The sequence below is a fragment of the Pavona decussata genome, unplaced genomic scaffold (genome assembly GCF_977016875.1).
Source record: "Pavona decussata unplaced genomic scaffold, jaPavDecu1.1 SCAFFOLD_40, whole genome shotgun sequence".
In the NCBI taxonomy this organism is placed as follows: Eukaryota; Metazoa; Cnidaria; class Anthozoa; order Scleractinia; family Agariciidae; genus Pavona; species Pavona decussata.
In genome coordinates this window covers 1203429-1222169 of record NW_028145462.1, presented here as the reverse complement: position 1 = coordinate 1222169, position 18741 = coordinate 1203429, and the positions used below count along the sequence as shown (strand labels likewise).

The following is an 18741-nucleotide window of genomic DNA, read 5'->3' as shown; positions in this document are numbered from 1 at the left end:
GCCATGTTCTTCCTGTATGTGCTGCTGAAATGCGCACAAAACAGCGATGAAGTGTTTTAAGATTGGTGTATCACAGGTAACAGCCTCGTCTTCAAAGCACTTGACTTACTCGTGGTAGCCTGCATTGTTTTTGTTATAATCGTTGAAGTGATGCTCAAACCTGACCTCGTCTTCTTTGAAACATTTGCGCATAGCTTACAGTACTAATTGTGTATTTTAGAGGGTGCCAATTCTGGATATCAGTCCAATACTAGAATGACTGAATCAGTTATAACAAAGACCAACCCGAGGTCACTTTTAAGGTGGCTGGCATTGGTTTCCAACATTTACTTCAACGGATCAATACTGCCACTCTTTATCAGTTGATACAACAATAATGGAATGAAACAAATGCCTAATCATTGGTGAACAAGTTATGGTCGTTTTTCTCGGCGTAATAGGTCGCCCTAATAGCAACAGTATAAGCAGTTAAAGACACCCCTAATTCTAGCTTTAAGTGGTTGTAACACAAAAACGAGCTAGGTGAGTCTCATTTTCATTATCTCATTTTCGCTTTAGTTCTTTCTTGCTTGCTTACTAAAATTTACAGCACATCCAGTTTTCCTCCATGGTTAGTTCATCCTGTGACCAGCCACCAAAATTGCTGATATACAACATCTTTGATATCTGGTACAGCACAAACCTGAATTTAAACTGTGAACAGGCTCGTTAAACTGAAAGGGCTGTCCGAATCTTGAAGAGCGCCATGGGACATTTCATTTTACGGGCGTCATTTTAGCGATTGAACAAAGTTCACCCACCGATACTGGTCAAGTTCTCTTTCTCCATTATTCCTATGAAAGAAAAAAAAATGGAGAAATGAGAAAAGTAAAAAACAGACATGTTTGATGGGGGCTCGAACCCATGACTGGATCTGATCCTAAAGGTAGTGGTTTGGGCGTGGTGTATGTCGTTGCATTGTTTCCTTGGACAAAGACCTCTACCGAGGATTAAAAATGCCAGGTCAGATGACGAAATGCTGTTGGGTGACACTCATTGCTATAGCATCGCATTCATCTGGTCAGGAAATATGAAATCTGCGTTGAAGATCGTCGACTGAGTTAATATCAGCTTTCATTCGGGAATTAAATTAAGAAAACCTACCGACTGTGTTCCAAGCAAGCTGTAACTATCTTTCTACTGGATAAAGTGTAAATATAAATTAATTTTCTAGATTCAGTGCTATTTTGCAATTATATTTGCAAGTTGCGGTGATATATTTTTTTGTCTCATCTGTGAATTTATATTTGCAGGATTCTAAAACTTAAGGAAAATTTATTTTATTGTTTATATACATACGCCAGTCCCCCAAAGGAAGGGCTGTGGCTGTGGCCACAAAACAAATTCTCTTGGGTTGCCTGTGTGTTGTCAACTCCAATCCTCTTACATGAATAACATACTTCAAAGGAATCTGGGAACTAATTTCTAAATTTCAATATGGCGCAGGTTGGAATCCCTAACAGAGTATTCGGTCGATTTGTTCGTCCGTTACAGCGGCTAGTTTTTAACTACTGTAAACGCGGAGGAAGCAGCAGAGGAATAAGGTAATGCACTAACTGTTGAAAAGGCTTTTGTCTTTTCGTGAACCTCTTTTGACTGGCATCGCCTCGTGTGTTTCTCTCAGGGAATACATTGACAAGGAGATCGTGGAATTTGCAAAGAACAATCCTGAAGTTACAGTTTACGTCAGAGAACGAAATGGGAAACATCCCAGGATCGTTGCAAATTTTCGTAAGTTGATTTCGTAAGTTAATTAAGCGTAATGGATGTCCAATTAAATAAATTGTCTTCAAGTGGTTTTAAAAATGACCCCTTGCAATTGATTGTGCTTTTTCCTGCATAAATAAAAAAATGACTGTTTAATGCGCCGATCAACTCGAAACTTCAACATCCCCCCCCCCCCCCCCCCCCCGGGCAAACCCCGGGCATTTGAACTTTTGAAGATTGGATCGTTCAAATTCCCGCCCCTCGGGCCAAAATGGTGTTCAAATGCCCTACCTTATCGTCGGATTTGTCTGTCAAATGCCCCTCCTAAAGAACAATCGTTGTCGGCTCCTGTCATGAGTTACTACAAAAACCACAACTTGAACATTGAAACTAATGATTGGAAGTTGAATTTAGCAAGTCGGACAATGTCAATCAGCAAGTGTAAGCTGTTCTATTGAACTCCGAAACACGGCAAAGGTTGTTTAACCAGAAATACATAATAACATATTTAAAATGAGTTAGCCGGCTACGTAGACTGTTCGAGTGGCAGGGTATTCTACAGTTTAAGCCAAAGCGGCGGTTTTTCATTCGACAATGTTTTTTTTTCTTTAACTGTTCACTGCTGTTTTATGGCTATTCTAAAAATCTCTGCAGACACAAATGCGGGAGAAAGGCGCAGCTTGACTCATTGCATAAAAAACTACATCGTTTAAAGAACTAGAAATACATATTAATTAGTTAGCCGGCTACGTAGAATGTTGTTCGAGTGGCAGGATATTCTGCAATTTAAGCCAAAGCGGTTTTTCATTCGACAGTGTTTATTTCTTTCACTATTCACGGCGGGGCAAAGCCGCAGCTTGACTCATTGTATAAAAAATCTACATCGTTTTTATATAATCTATAAAAATAATTAATATTTAAGCACTCTCACTTTTGAAGACCTTTTTTTTGTAAGCTTTTTTTGTAATGCTGTATCTCTAAACTCCTCCATCTCGTCCAAACACGTGTTTGTAGCTGTTAGCGACTTCGGGGCCCCCCAAAAAAGCGATTTGAAACCTGACACTTCCGGTTCAATTTTCCCCACCCCACCCAGGCAAGGTCAAATTCCCCACCCCCGGGAAGGCCTTACCCGTCAAATTCCCCACTCCCGGGCACAGAAAATAGTCAAATGCCCGGGGTTTGCCCGGGGGGGGGGGGGGGGGGGGGATGTTGAAGTTTCGATTTGATCGGCGTATAATGTCAATGTATTTAGTGCAGAGCACTAATTGGGGGTACTTTCCAGATCAAATTGGTATTTTGTAATGTTGGTTTTTTGAGGAGAGGGGAAAACCATAGTACCCGGAGAAAAACCTCTCTGAGCAAGGATGAGAACGAACAACAAACTCAACCCACATATAATGCCGAGTACGGGAATTGAACCCGGGCTACATTGGTGGGAGGCGAGTGCTCTCACCACGGTGCCATCCCCCCCCCCCCCCCCCACCCCTTCCGTGGGTAGTACAGATGTCTCACCCTTTTGGTCTGCTGAGTACACTTGATTGTAAAAACGTTGGCACTTAAAGGTATAAACCGTGAAGGATAAGACCCAACAGCTTTCTGACCTATCAGCTTATTTATCTTCATGTTGTTAAAAAATAAAAGTATATGCAGTTTTTAGGGCTTAAAATTCACATATTGCTCACAGACAAAGAAAAAGACATAAAATATGCACATGCCAATAAATTATCCTATTATTTTACCAGGTTGCATTGTTTACAAAATATAAATATTGAAAGTTTGCACAGGAAAACTTTTTTCAACTGAGTGTATACACAACAAAAATGCGTATGAAATCAAGTGTGGCTGTGTATTGTACTTATCTTAGTCATGCTGATCAATTGGTGTTGAATAAAGACCATTAAGGCTGGTTGAGACTGCTTGACTTTGCCATACCAAGAGGTGAAGACGATGGAAGTGAAATACTTAAAATTATACATAAATTTGAACTGGGGATGAAAGAATGCTGCTTAAAGGGGAAGTATTATGCAAATTTGCTGTCATTTCAAAATCCAAAAATGTTTGTCTGTCAGCAGAAACAAAGAAATAATTGTCAGTGTTGTGTAAATAATTTTTATCACCCCAGTGCAATAAAAATGTCGATTAGTGCCTCTGGCCAGAGACAGAGTAGGTTGGTATGGATTGAAACTTGAAAAATGTTAGGCTAATTTTTTTCAAGTTCTTGTATTTTTTGTTTCCAAAATGTGCTAGAACAGATAACAAGTTGTTCCTTTCAAGAATTGAGTTGATTTTTTTTCCTCTTGTCATTCTAGAATTATTTGGCAGCTGATTGAAGGTCTTAATTCATCATTTTTAACAAAAGATATCAAAAACGCCATGATACTTCCCCTTTAAGATGCAGACATTACTGCAATGGCTTGCAGTTCAGGTGTATCGCTTCCAAATTTTTCGTATTTATTTACTTTTGTGTTTTAGTGAATGGCAACAGTAAAATAGTGGAAGTGAAGAACAAAACTCCAGAGGAGATCGAAGAGTGGGTTGAAAGACTTAGGCATGAATCAGGAGTAAAAGTACAAAGGATAAGACAATTTTGGCACACAGAGAATCCTTCCATACAAGGAACATGGACACCATTCCTAAACAAGCCGCCATCACTGAGACGGTCAACTGTCAATGGATCTACGGCGCAAAGACAATCAAACAGTTGAATCTGTGTGAATGTAGCCAACATTGGAGACATTGACGAGAAATTACCAAGTTTGGTCTTGTTCAACAAGGTGATTGTAGCACCTTTTTGCCTCCCCCACCCAAAACTCTTTTCCACTTATTACCTTGTAAAAAGCTAATGTTTTGAGAGGGTTGTTCAAGTTGGGAAAGATGTTGGCAGCAAAAACTGTAAAGTGGGCAGCTTATGCAGTCAAATGGGCCATTTGCGAGTTGCTAAGGACAAAACTTTTCATATAAAAATTAGTTTTGTTTGCATGTGAATGTAAAATAATTTCTAATTAAAGCAATGTATGATTAGCGTCACTTTCTTAATGAGGTTCAAAGCAACTCAACAATGTCCTACCAGTATTTGTATAAAGCTGTAGCTTTAAAGAAACCACAGTGTCAACATGCATTTGGTGAATTTGTTGAGTCATGAAGACAGTCTTTATGTAGTGATCATTTTCTTTATTCTCCTGAGCTGTATGCTTGATTAAGTAGATATTGTGGTGAGAAATAAGGTGCTGATCATTATTAAGATGTTTAGAAAGGTTTTAACACCCCTGGCAGACTAATTCCTCTAAAGATGTCCCTGCAAGGGCAAGTAATTCATGGTACTTAAGGTACCATATAGTCACCCACATGACCCTAACCCTCCATATAGTCACCCTCACCTTACCATGAATTACATGCCTCTGCAAGGAAATAAAATCCCTCTGGCTTTTAAAGGGTGGGGGGGGGGGGGGGGTGAATTTGCTTGAACATCTGAATAAAATGTAAAATATAAAAAAACAATTGAATTTTTTTTTGTTATTTCTTTTGGCATATTGTGCTCCATCAGTGATTGCGGAACCTAAGTGTATATGACAAGAAAAATTATTTGTTTCGTCAAATCTTCATGTCGTTCTCATATGAAAGTAGAAAATAGACTCCTTATTAATTTTTCTTCCCCACTTTTGACATATATAAAAGCATCAAATTTCAGTTTCGGTTGGGTACAATACAGCACAAGATGGGAGACTGGGGATAATAGGGCTGTGATGTCAATAAAGGAGCACTCAGAATGTCGCGTATTCAAACGGCGAAAACAGACACAGTGTCGATCAGTCTCTGTTTACCGTCTATGTTTTACGGTTTGAATACGTGACATACTTAACTTTAAAAAAAATTGAAACCTTTTTTATGTAAATAATAACTGAAATAATTTAGTAAACTCAGACTCACAAATAACTTTTCAGCTTTGCGCTCTAAAAGTGAAAACCTTATCTTAAAGGGGAAGTATCACAAAAATTTGATGTCATTTCAAAAGCCAAAAATGTTTGTCTGACAACAGAAACAAAAAATTATTGTCAAGTTTTGTTATAAATTATCACCCCAAAGTAATACAACTGTAGATTAGTGCCCCTGGCCAGAGACAGAGTGGGCCCGTATGAACTGAAACTTGAAAAATGTTAGGCTAATGTTTTTCAAGTTATCATATTTTTGTTTCCAAAATGCGCTAGAACAGAGGACGAGTTGTTCCTGTCAAGAATTGAGTTGATTTCTCTCCTCTCGTTGTTCCAGAATTATTTTGAAGCAAAGTGAAGGTCTTAATTCAACATTTTTAACAAAAGAGTTTAAAAAAACCCATGATACTTCCCCTTTAAAGGATCTTCTAATTTTCTACGTTTAACGACAGTGCCTACAATTAAGGAAGTATTTTTGCATACTTTGTGACTATGCGGAAAAAGCTTATCTTAGTATGGGCTAATGGAATCCCGAAAGATAATTTGGGGTAGCGGGGTATTTTTTTGTGAGATAATTAAGCAACCATCATACAACATCATACAAAGCAATGTATGGCGTTTTTTTCCAAATTCAGTTTTATTATCTCTAAAAAATGCATGGTTACCCCCAGTTTTCTTTTTGGATACCAAGAATATACTTGCGAATATCGGAAAGAAGCGTTGCTTGATCCTATTTCGTATTCATAAATTTCTCTTCCCATAAATTTTCACGAAAAAACGTTTTTTTCTTTCATTCACTCGGCCAAGGTAATAGATGATTAAAATTGGAGCGAAAATCATTAAAGTTTTCTCAGAACAACCCACGTGACTTGGTCGTGATCCCATTGTCACCCGAACATTGCTGATTCCTAGAAATCATGTTGACCTTTCTGGGAATAAACTTGTACAAGGCAATACACTGGCATCGCATCTGTTTCACTTCATGGCTTCTCAGTGACGAAAAAAAAAACTGCAGATGTTCTTATTAACCTTGCTTCACTCATGTGGTTCTAACTTTACAGTCTGTGGATGAAATGTTGACGTGTGATAGTTCAGATGTTATTGAACGCAAGTATAGCCGCTGGGATGAGACTGTTTCAGAAATCATTTACACAGTATTTCGGTAAAGACAGCGAGGAATCTTTTACACCATAATACACAGCAAGTTGTCAGAGGAGCAGTCTATGAAGTTGAGAGTAAAAAAAAATATTTCAATCTTGAGAATAAAACTTGAATTTATGTGAAAATAAAACCAGGAAAATAAAATGGGAATTTTCATGCCAAATAACTTCCCCTGTAATACTTCAAAACAAATATACCTGTAAACCTTCATTGTAACAACGAAAACTGTTCAATTTACAAACTTGTATGAGTTGTTAAGGACGGTGCCTACTACTGTTACTGCGCATACATTCTGCGCATCTGGAGATACTCGGGTTTCCTATGGGTGGTGCCTACTAATATAGGAATATTTTTGCGCGGTTTAAAACTATACAGAGAAAGCAGAACTTACCAAATGCTTTTGGTATCTCCAAAAAAAATTGGGGGTAACCATGCATTTTTCAGAGATGATTAAGCTTCAATTTAGGAAAAAATCCCATACATTGCTTTATATTTTGGCGTTTTTTAGTGATATTAATGTTAATTATCTCTGAAAAATGCGTGGTTACCCCCAATTTTCTTTTTGGATTCCAATAGGCCTTGCTAAGATCTGCTTTTCCCGCGTACTCATAAACCGCACAAAAATACTTCGGTATTAGTAGGCACCGTCCTTAAATTACACGATATAACCACAGTAGGTTTGGGGGAACTTCAATGTTTATGTCAACTCAAACAAACACTACAGTTTTCCTAAACTCCCTTAAGTGCTGACATGACCTCTTCCTAGACTAGTGTTGACTTACGGCCAATATCAGTGTTCATTAGTATACACAGTGATTACACAAGATTATAAACCAGTAAATACACTTTAATAAAAGTAACAGTTACTGTTAATATTTCTGACCAGTGGGTTAATTACATCAATTTAAGAATCATTTTTGTTTCAAAAGACATGAGATCATGTGGTCTCAAAATTCTTTACAGCTCTTAAGAAAGCCACATTACTCAACTAAATGATTCTCTTGCGACAAACTGTATTACAAGCACCGGTCACTAGTGATAACTGTATAAGTGAGTACATTTTTGTGGAGAATAAAAATCATTATATATTATTATTATTATTATTATTATTATTATTATTATTATTAAATATCAACTGCATGAACATGTATTTTAAAATCAAATCATTGGCACCCAAGGGTCTGATTCAACTGCCCCACAATGCAGGTATATTTTCATTATACAATCCTGGCCAAATTGTTTGGAACGGAGGCCTTACTTGGGCCGATATGCAGACATGATTTTACTCCTATGCATTCTCCCTCCATTACAAATGGCCACGAACAAAGACAAATCAACAAGTGTAAATCCTCAACATTGAACAGAGGGGGGAGGGAGACATTATGTTAATGAGCGACTTATAGGGAAGATGTCGATGTTGTTGAAGCAAAGTAAAATGGGAAAAATTGCCAAAACAGTCAAGTGTCACAAATGTCTTATTGGCCAGGACAATAGTTGCATGTGGAGCTGTCAATCTAGTCCTGGGAAACTTTTTCACTACTCATACTTGTAAGCAGACAAAAATCAAGTATAATTTTAACAATACTTCAAATTATTTAGTAAGGAAAATAATTCACCAGTTTCCATGAAAATAGTTTGTCAAAAATATAATCATTTATAATCAGGATCAAATAGCTTAAAGAGAAAGAGCTTTAAAAAAAAAAAGAAATTCCGGCATCCTTTGCCATATAACAGGTAAAAAACATGGGCAGAAGTTGAGCTCCTTGATTCGTTATTTTCAAGGCTCCTTGATGAGTTTTTAAAAATAACAGCAACATTACTGCATAGCAGCAAAATAACTAACCGTTTTTATAAAAAAAACCCTTTGAACAGCTACAACAATTAAGGCCAGGCAAACTTTATAAAATAAAAAGGTTCTAATTATAACCCTTAATTGCCATCTCACCATTCTAATAAGATTAATAACTGGATTAAACTGAGTGTGAAGATGGCTCGGGGAGCATTCTTTTGGGACTATTTTGTAATAGGAATACAAGGAGTAGATAGGAATACAGGGGCGTAGCCAGGATTTCGAGGAGGGGGGGTTCCAAATTGGTTCCAACGAAAACGGTTGGTCTAAAATCCTTACATTACTTATGTACAAGACTTTGGCGTTAACGCTACACAAACAGAAGACGTCTTGGTTGCCGTTGAGCGAACGTGTTTATCTCTTCCTCGATATTTATGTCTCGGTGGTAATTGATGTTCATCAACGCCAGCCCAGGCTCTCGCTCGCTTAACATGGTCGACCTCAGGTATGTTTTAACCTTCTTAGTGTACTGAATGAGCGCTCACATTCAGCTGACGTTATTGGCAATGTGCACAAAATGCGGATCAAGGTGTGGATGTTAGAAAAGAACTCTCGATCGCATGCTGGGAGTGTCTGAACTGCACTGGTGGGAAGGTCGGCATCCTCAGTGCTGCACCACTTTCTGCTCCATCGCAGGAGCTCAACATTAACCACATGAGGAGAAGGAAGGTCGATCTCATAAAACCCCAACGCTGCTTCAATGTCAGGTTTTCTGTCTCCAACGGCTACCAGCTCAGGAAGAAGATTCAAGAGGCGGGACAAGGCAGCATCATTAGTAAGATTAAAGTATGTTTTCATCTATGATTGCAGATGGTCTAGAAGGGGAATAGCAACTGTCCTCTAACAGTAATCAGATGGTGTCTGTGCTGGTACATTGTCGCCGTGCTGCTGCTGATTGATCCGGCGCGAGATGGAGGACACAACACCTACATTTGCCGCGGTAGTGACCGCCAGATCGAACCGCTCGGTCCAGATGTCGAGAGTCCATTACACTCTTGCTGGGATAAAATCACTGTTAAAAATAGGAGAGGGGGGTTCCTTGACGCGAGAGGGGGGGTTCCGGAACCCCTGGAACCCTCCCCTGGCTACGCCCCTGGGAATAGGCAGAATTGCATTCTTTCAGTTGCAGAAAAAAATTCTGTGTATTCCGTTATTCCTGGACCACCATAAGAATAACCAGAATTGTTCTAAAAGAATACACCCTCAATATACCTACACTCTTTATGCTACTTTAAAACTTGTATATTTTCGTAAGGTTTCTTCATCACAAATGATATTGAATTATACATTACAAGCCCCCAAAAAAACAAAGACAAAAGTTAAAACACCAGTAAACGTAGTTACATGTTACAGTCGAAAGCTAAGCAGTAATGGCTGTCTTCATAGTCACTTGATAACCTGAATTGTCGCAAAGAAAGATGAGTTAATTGTTTTCATGATTTTTCCTCCGTTTTAGTTTTCACTAAAAAAATGTTGATTTGTGTTTCAGAATCATTAACTCTAAAGAACAATTACCTTGACATTACGGTCACCTTTAACAGCCACAGCAATGTGACCCTCCATGCTCACTGTAATCCCAGCCATATGTAATATCTTCTCTTCAGCTACTACTATTCTCCTCACGAACTCACCATCTTTAGTGTATATTGCCACACACAGGTGCTCTGTTCCTCGTTCCTCTCCAGCGACGACAACAAATTCCCCCGATGGATGACATGCAATGCGCCAGTACTCATCTTCTTTGTTGTTAATGTTGAATTCACGCTGCTGTTTACCATCTTCGGTGAATATGAACACACAGGAACCATTCCTTGCCATGATCTGGCCATCAGGACCAGCAGTGATATCCCATGCATTCTTCAGTATCCCTTCTCCAAAGCTGCGTACATATCTCCCCTCATGCTCGTACACATGCACAGTCTCTCTTCTCACTGGTACCAGCACTTTGTTATTGGTGACTGCCAGTTTGCCCCAGTACTCTCCCCTCACGGGAAACTTGTGCAGTAGGTCAGCAGTCTGACTGAATACCTGAACTTCACGCTCCCACTCAGCCCCAGGCCTCGCCAGCCTGACCAGTACATAGATGTTGCTATTGTTCACATCAGTGGCGACATCTAAAACACGTAAGCCCGTCCCAGTGTCATTGCGTTCAGGGTGAAATTGGAGAACAAACTTTCCCCTGCTGTCAAACACTTTCACACTTGAATCCGAATCGTCTGTTATAATAAACTGTTTGTAGCGATACCCGTAGGATTCTTCAGCTTGTGCTCCTCTTCACCCTCCTGACCAAATGACCATAGTGCACAGCAGTGCTCCATACCTTGTTTCTGCAACACTTTAGAAACTCTTCTTTCAAAGAGTGGATCCACTTTCTCTTTCCCGGTATCAACACAAGGCCAGTTGTTTGCGTATAGCGGGTTGTTGCTAAAACTGACCATCACAATAACATCGTAAATGGTGCGATTCACATGACACTGAAGTGGCGGAAATAATCGCCCTTCGTTCTTCTTTACTAAACCGAGCCCAGAAGCCTTCTTTAAGCTCGACAGTAAAACATTCCTTAACAGCTGACAGACTGTGTAGCTCTTCAATGCACACACTACACGCTGCAAATGCGATCTTGGGATTGTCTACTGTCTCCAATATTGTCGACATTACTCGATATTGCATGGCCAGTACGCGATCAGACAATTCCAAAGCTTCATTAGCGAATGCTTCTGTCGCTTTTCTGCGGGCATCTTTGAATCTGTCTTTTGCATTGGCAAGCGTCCTGGTAGCTGACTCATCCACGTCAGTAAGCTCCAGTCTTCTCATTCCTTTTGCCAGAGAAACTGCTTCAGCACTAGCTGTTCCAGCTGCTGCTTCTTCCTTTATCGTGCCGTGCTCCCTTTTGCGCCTTGCCTTACCAAACGCTTCATACAGCAACTCGATTCCTTCTTTAAAGAAGCTGATGCTTGCTAACAAATCTTTTCTTGCCAAGCCCTTCAACTGCGACTTGATATCGTCGATTTCACCACAGGCCGCCCAAGCTCAAGCTGTGAGTTGTGGTGATTATCTTGCATAATAACCGGCGCAAATTTGAGATCATCTCGCGTAATAACCGTCACGGCGCAAATTTGAGAGTTTGTATGGGAACATTTACGATCGGGTTTAGGAGGTAAAAATTCCGTAAATTTCTCAATAAAAATGACATACCTTGTGTATATGGTGCACTGTTTGTTGATTCTCTGTCTCCTTTTGCTGATTTGAGGTCATTTTAGCGAGTTATCGTTTCCTGGGTTTCACACTCAGGAGTGAAACCCAGGAAACGATAACTCGCTAAAATGACCTCAAATCAGCAAAAGGAGACAGAGAATCAACAAACAGTACACCATATACACAAGGTATGTCATTTTTATTGAGAAATTTACGGAATTTTTACCTCCTAAACCAGATCGTAAATGTTCCCATACAAACTCTCAAATTTGCGCCGTGACGGTTATTACGCCAGATGATCTCAAATTTGCGCCGTGACGGTTATTATGCAAGATAATCACCACAACTCACAGCTTGAGCTTGGGCCGCCTATGGTCAGACAAACATTTTTGGCTTTTGAAATGACATCAAATTTTTGTGATACTTCCCCTTTAAGATAAGGTTTTCACTTTTAGAGCGCAAAGCTGAAAAGTTATTTGTGAGTCTGAGTTTACTAAATTATTTCAGTTATTATTTACATAAAAAAGGTTTCAATTTTTTTTAAAGTTAAGTATGTCACGTATTCAAACCGTAAAACATAGACGGTAAACAGAGACTGATCGACACTGTGTCTGTTTTCGCCGTTTGAATACGCGACATTCTGAGTGCTCCTTTATAGACATCACCGCCCTATTATCCCCAGTCTCCCATCTTGCGCTGTATTGTACCCAACCGAAACTGAAATTTGATGCTTTTATATATGTCAAAAGTGGGGAAGAAAAATTGATAAGGAATCTATTTTCTACTTTCATATGAGAACGACATGAAGATTTGACGAAACAAATAATTTTTCTTGTCATATACACTTAGGTTCACGCAATCACTGATGGAGCACAATATGCCAAAAGAAATAACAAAAAAAAATTCAATTGTTTTTTTATATTTTACATTTTATTCAGATGTTCAAGCAAATTCACCCCCCCCCCCCCCCCCCACCCTTTAAAAGCCAGAGGGATTTTATTTCCTTGCAGAGGCATGTAATTCATGGTAAGGTGAGGGTGACTATATGGAGGGTTAGGGTCATGTGGGTGACTATATGGTACCTTAAGTACCATGAATTACTTGCCCTTGCAGGGACATCTTTAGAGGAATTAGTCTGCCAGGGGTGTTAAAACCTTTCTAAACATCTTAATAATGATCAGCACCTTATTTCTCACCACAATATCTACTTAATCAAGCATACAGCTCAGGAGAATAAAGAAAATGATCACTACATAAAGACTGTCTTCATGACTCAACAAATTCACCAAATGCATGTTGACACTGTGGTTTCTTTAAAGCTACAGCTTTATACAAATACTGGTAGGACATTGTTGAGTTGCTTTGAACCTCATTAAGAAAGTGACGCTAATCATACATTGCTTTAATTAGAAATTATTTTACATTCACATGCAAACAAAACTAATTTTTATATGAAAAGTTTTGTCCTTAGCAACTCGCAAATGGCCCATTTGACTGCATAAGCTGCCCACTTTACAGTTTTTGCTGCTGACATCTTTCCCAACTTGGACAACCCTCTCAAAACATTAGCTTTTTACAAGGTAATAAGTGGAAAAGAGTTTTGGGTGGGGGAGGCAAAAAGGTGCTACAATCACCTTGTTGAACAAGACCAAACTTGGTAATTTCTCGCCAATGTCTCCAATGTTGGCTACATCCACACAGATTCAACTGTTTGATTGTCTTTGCACCGTAGATCCATTGACAGTTGACCGTCTCAGTGATGGCGGCTTGTTTAGGAATGGTGTCCATGTTCCTTGTATGGAAGGATTCTCTGTGTGCCAAAATTGTCTTATCCTTTGTACTTTTACTCCTGATTCATGGCTAAGTCTTTCAACCCACTCTTCGATCTCCTCTGGAGTTTTGTTCTTCACTTCCACTATTTTACTGTTGCCATTCACTAAAACACAAAAGTAAATAAATACGAAAAATTTGGAAGTGATGCACCTGAACTGCAAGCCATTGCAGTAATGTCTGCATCTTAAAGGGGAAGTATCATGGCGTTTTTGATATCTTTTGTTAAAAATGATGAATTAAGACCTTCAATCAGCTGCCAAATAATTCTAGAATGACAAGAGGAAAAAAAATCAACTCAATTCTTGAAAGGAACAACTTGTTATCTGTTCTAGCACATTTTGGAAACAAAAAATACAAGAACTTGAAAAAAATTAGCCTAACATTTTTCAAGTTTCAATCCATACCAACCTACTCTGTCTCTGGCCAGAGGCACTAATCGACATTTTTATTGCACTGGGGTGATAAAAATTATTTACAACAACACTGACAATTATTTCTTTGTTTCTGCTGACAGACAAACATTTTTGGATTTTGAAATGACAGCAAATTTGCATAATACTTCCCCTTTAAGCAGCATTCTTTCATCCCCAGTTCAAATTTATGTATAATTTTAAGTATTTCACTTCCATCGTCTTCACCTCTTGGTATGGCAAAGTCAAGCAGTCTCAACCAGCCTTAATGGTCTTTATTCAACACCAATTGATCAGCATGACTAAGATAAGTACAATACACAGCCACACTTGATTTCATACGCATTTTTGTTGTGTATACACTCAGTTGAAAAAAGTTTTCCTGTGCAAACTTTCAATATTTATATTTTGTAAACAATGCAACCTGGTAAAATAATAGGATAATTTATTGGCATGTGCATATTTTATGTCTTTTTCTTTGTCTGTGAGCAATATGTGAATTTTAAGCCCTAAAAACTGCATATACTTTTATTTTTTAACAACATGAAGATAAATAAGCTGATAGGTCAGAAAGCTGTTGGGTCTTATCCTTCACGGTTTATACCTTTTAAGTGCCAACGTTTTTACAATCAAGTGTACTCAGCAGACCAAAAGGGTGAGACATCTGTACTACCCACGGAAGGGGGGGGGGGGGGGATGGCACCGTGGTGAGAGCACTCGCCTCCCACCAATGTAGCCCGGGTTCAATTCCCGTACTCGGCATTATATGTGGGTTGAGTTTGTTGTTCGTTCTCATCCTTGCTCAGAGAGGTTTTTCTCCGGGTACTATGGTTTTCCCCTCTCCTCAAAAAACCAACATTACAAAATACCAATTTGATCTGGAAAGTACCCCCAATTAGTGCTCTGCACTAAATACATTGACATTATACGCCGATCAAATCGAAACTTCAACATCCCCCCCCCCCCCCCCCGGGCAAACCCCGGGCATTTGACTATTTTCTGTGCCCGGGAGTGGGGAATTTGACAGGTAAGGCCTTCCCGGGGGTGGGGAATTTGACCTTGCCTGGGTGGGGTGGGGAAAATTGAACCGGAAGTGTCAGGTTTCAAATCGCTTTTTTGGGGGGCCCCGAAGTCGCTAACAGCTACAAACACGTGTTTGGACGAGATGGAGGAGTTTAGAGATACAGCATTACAAAAAAAGCTTACAAAAAAAAGGTCTTCAAAAGTGAGAGTGCTTAAATACTAATTATTTTTATAGATTATATAAAAAGGATGTAGATTTTTTATACAATGAGTCAAGCTGCGGCTTTGCCCCGCAGTGAATAGTGAAAGAAATAAACACTGTCGAATGAAAAACCGCTTTGGCTTAAATTGCAGAATATCCTGCCACTCGAACAACATTCTACGTAGCCGGCTAACTAATTAATATGTATTTCTAGAGTTTTAAACAATGTAGTTTTTTATGCAATGAGTCAAGCTGCGCCTTTCTCCCGCATTTGTGTCTGCAGAGATTTTTAGAATAGCCATAAAACAGCAGTGAACAGTTAAAGAAAAAAAAACATTGTCGAATGAAAAACCGCCGCTTTGGCTTAAACTGCAGAATACCCTGCCACTCGAACAGTCTACGTAGCCGGCTAACTCATTTTAAATATGTTATTATGTATTTCTCGTTAAACAACCTTTGCCGTGTTTCAGAGTTTAATAGAACAGCTTACACTTGCTGATTGACATTGTCCGACTTAATAAATTCAACTTCCAATCATTAGTTTCAATGTTCAAGTTGTGGTTTTTGTAGTAACTCATGACAGGAGCCGACAACGATTGTTCTTTAGGAGGGGCATTTGACAGACAAATCCGACGATAAGGTAGGGCATTTGAACACCATTTTGGCCCGAGGGGCGGGAATTTGAACGATCCAATCTTCAAAAGTTCAAATGCCCGGGGTTTGCCCGGGGGGGGGATGTTGAAGTTTCGAGTTGATCGGCGCATTAAACAGTCATTTTTTTATTTATGCAGGAAAAAGCACAATCAATTGCAAGGGGTCATTTTTAAAACCACTTGAAGACAATTTATTTAATTGGACATCCATTACGCTTAATTAACTTACGAAATCAACTTACGAAAATTTGCAACGATCCTGGGATGTTTCCCATTTCGTTCTCTGACGTAAACTGTAACTTCAGGATTGTTCTTTGCAAATTCCACGATCTCCTTGTCAATGTATTCCCTGAGAGAAACACACGAGGCGATGCCGGTCAAAAGAGGTTCACGAAAAGACAAAAGCCTTTTCAACAGTTAGTGCATTACCTTATTCCTCTGCTGCTTCCTCCGCGTTTACAGTAGTTAAAAACTAGCCGCTGTAACGGGCGAACAAATCGACCGAATACTCTGTTAGGGATTCCAACCATATTGAAATTTAGAAATTAGTTCCCAGATTCTTTTGAAGTATGTTCTTCATGTAAGAGGATTGGAGTTGACAACACACAGGCAGCCCAAGAGAATTTGTTTTGTGGCCACAGTCCATACTTTGGGGGACTTGCGTATGTATATAAACAATAAAATAAATTTTCCTTAAGTTTTAGAATCCTGCAAATATAAATTCACAGATGAGACAAAAAAAATATATCACCGCAACTTGCAAATATAATTGCAAAATAGCACTGAATCTAGAAAATTAATTTATATTTACACTTTACCCAGTACAAAGATAGTTACAGCTTGCTTGGAACACAGTCGGTAGGTTTTCTTAGTTTAATTCCTGAATGAAAGCTGATATTAACTCAGTCGACGATCTTCAACGCAGATTTCATATTTCCTGACCAGATGAATGCGATGCTATAGCAATGATTGTCACCCAACAGCAATTCGTCATCTGGCCTGGCATTTTTAATCCTCGGTAGAGGTCTTTGTCCAAGGAAACAATGCAACGACATACACCACGCCCAAACCACTACCTTTAGGATCAGGTTCGAGCCCCCATCAAACATGTCTGTTTTTTACTTTTCTCATTTCTCCATTTTTTTTTCTTTCATAGGAATAATGGAGAAAGAGAACTTGACCAGTATCGGTGGGTGAACTTTGTTCAATCGCTAAAATGACGCCCGTAAAATGAAATGTCCCATGGCGCTTCCCAAGATTCGGACAGCCCTTTCAGTTTAACGAGCCTGTTCACAGTTTAAATTCAGGTTTGCGCTGTACCAGATATCAAAGATGTTGTATATCAGCAATTTTGGTGGCTGGTCACAGGATGAACTAACCATGGAGGAAAACTGGATGTGCTGTAAATTTTAGTAAGCAAGCGAGAAAGAACTAAAGCGAAAATGAGATAATGAAAATGAGACTCACCTAGCTCGTTTTTGTGTTACAACCACTTAAAGCTAGAATTAGGGGTGTCTTTAACTGCTTATACTGTTGCTATTAGGGCGACCTATTATGCCGAGAAAAACGACCATAACTTGTTCACCAATGATTAGGCATTTCTTTCATTCCATTATTGTTGTATCAACTGATAAAGAGTGGCAGTATTGATCCGTTGAAGTAAATGTTTGAAAACAATGCCAGCCACCTTAAAAGTCACCTCGGGTTGGTCTTTTGTTATAACTGATTCAGTCATTCTAGTATTGGACTGATATCCAGAATTGGCATCCCTCTAAAATACACAATTAGTACTGTAAGCTATGCGCAAATGTTTCAAAGAAGACGAGGTCAGGTTTGAGCATCACTTCAACGATTATAACAAAAACAATGCAGGCTACCACGAGTAAGTCAAGTGCTTTGAAGACGAGGCTGTTACCTGTGATACACCCATCTTAAAACAGTTCATCGCCGTTTTGTGCGCGTTTCAGCGGCACATGCAGGAAGAACATGGCAATTTTGAAGAGAAGGTTGAACAACTCAAGCCTAAACTGTAAACAGGCTCTTTCGTGGTTTCTGACAGCATTTTGGCTGAGGACGGACGGAGCCCATTTGCCTCAAAGTAGTTTATCCATTACTCGAATAGCACCACAATTAAAAGTCAGATCAACCGCTGTATTTAATTGAATACCGAAACTTTAGCTACAGTGTGACTTTTGGGTCAGGGAGGTGCGGACAGGGCCTTCAAACCCTGACCCTACTTAAGACACAATTCTCCGATTTCCTTATCCCGTTTAAGACAGAATTCAAAATTTTCAGGCCCTTTCTAAAACATTTAACCCAAAATACACTAGTTTCTTACTGCATTTCTGTATTTTAATGCACTGGCAATCACAATCTGTTTAAGACATTAGGTCACGTAGGGATACCCTGTTTAAGACAGAAAGTGATGAAATAGATACCCCGTTCAAGACAAAACGCCCTGAAAACCATACCCTATCGGGCCGCACGTCCCCGTTAAGGTCACATAAGGGAGTACCCCCCCCCCCCCTTCCCGGTCTAGATCATACCGAAAATTACGATCCGTCATTGACCCGGCGTCACATACTTATTAGGACCGTACAAATGGTTTCTGTCTCTAAACGAAAGGTGAAAACGCAAGGATTAAAGCCCGGGGATTATAAAAAGCATTCTTATGACAAATGTCGTTTTCCCCTGTATTTCATTCTGACTGCAAGAAATGTAATCCTATCTGGTGGTTACT

At 39.3% G+C, this 18741-nt stretch overlaps 2 long non-coding RNA genes across 2 annotated transcripts in view; both read left to right on the top strand.

Moving 5' to 3' along the window:
* LOC146483080 (uncharacterized) overlaps positions 1 to 18741 on the top strand; it is a 286359-nt gene that overhangs the window by 63833 nt on the left and 203785 nt on the right. The window lies entirely within an intron of this gene.
* Positions 1500 to 4881, top strand: LOC146483089 (uncharacterized). Its single transcript, XR_014863969.1, has 2 exons — positions 1500 to 1770; positions 4219 to 4881. It is a non-coding gene; the product is annotated as an uncharacterized LOC146483089 (long non-coding RNA).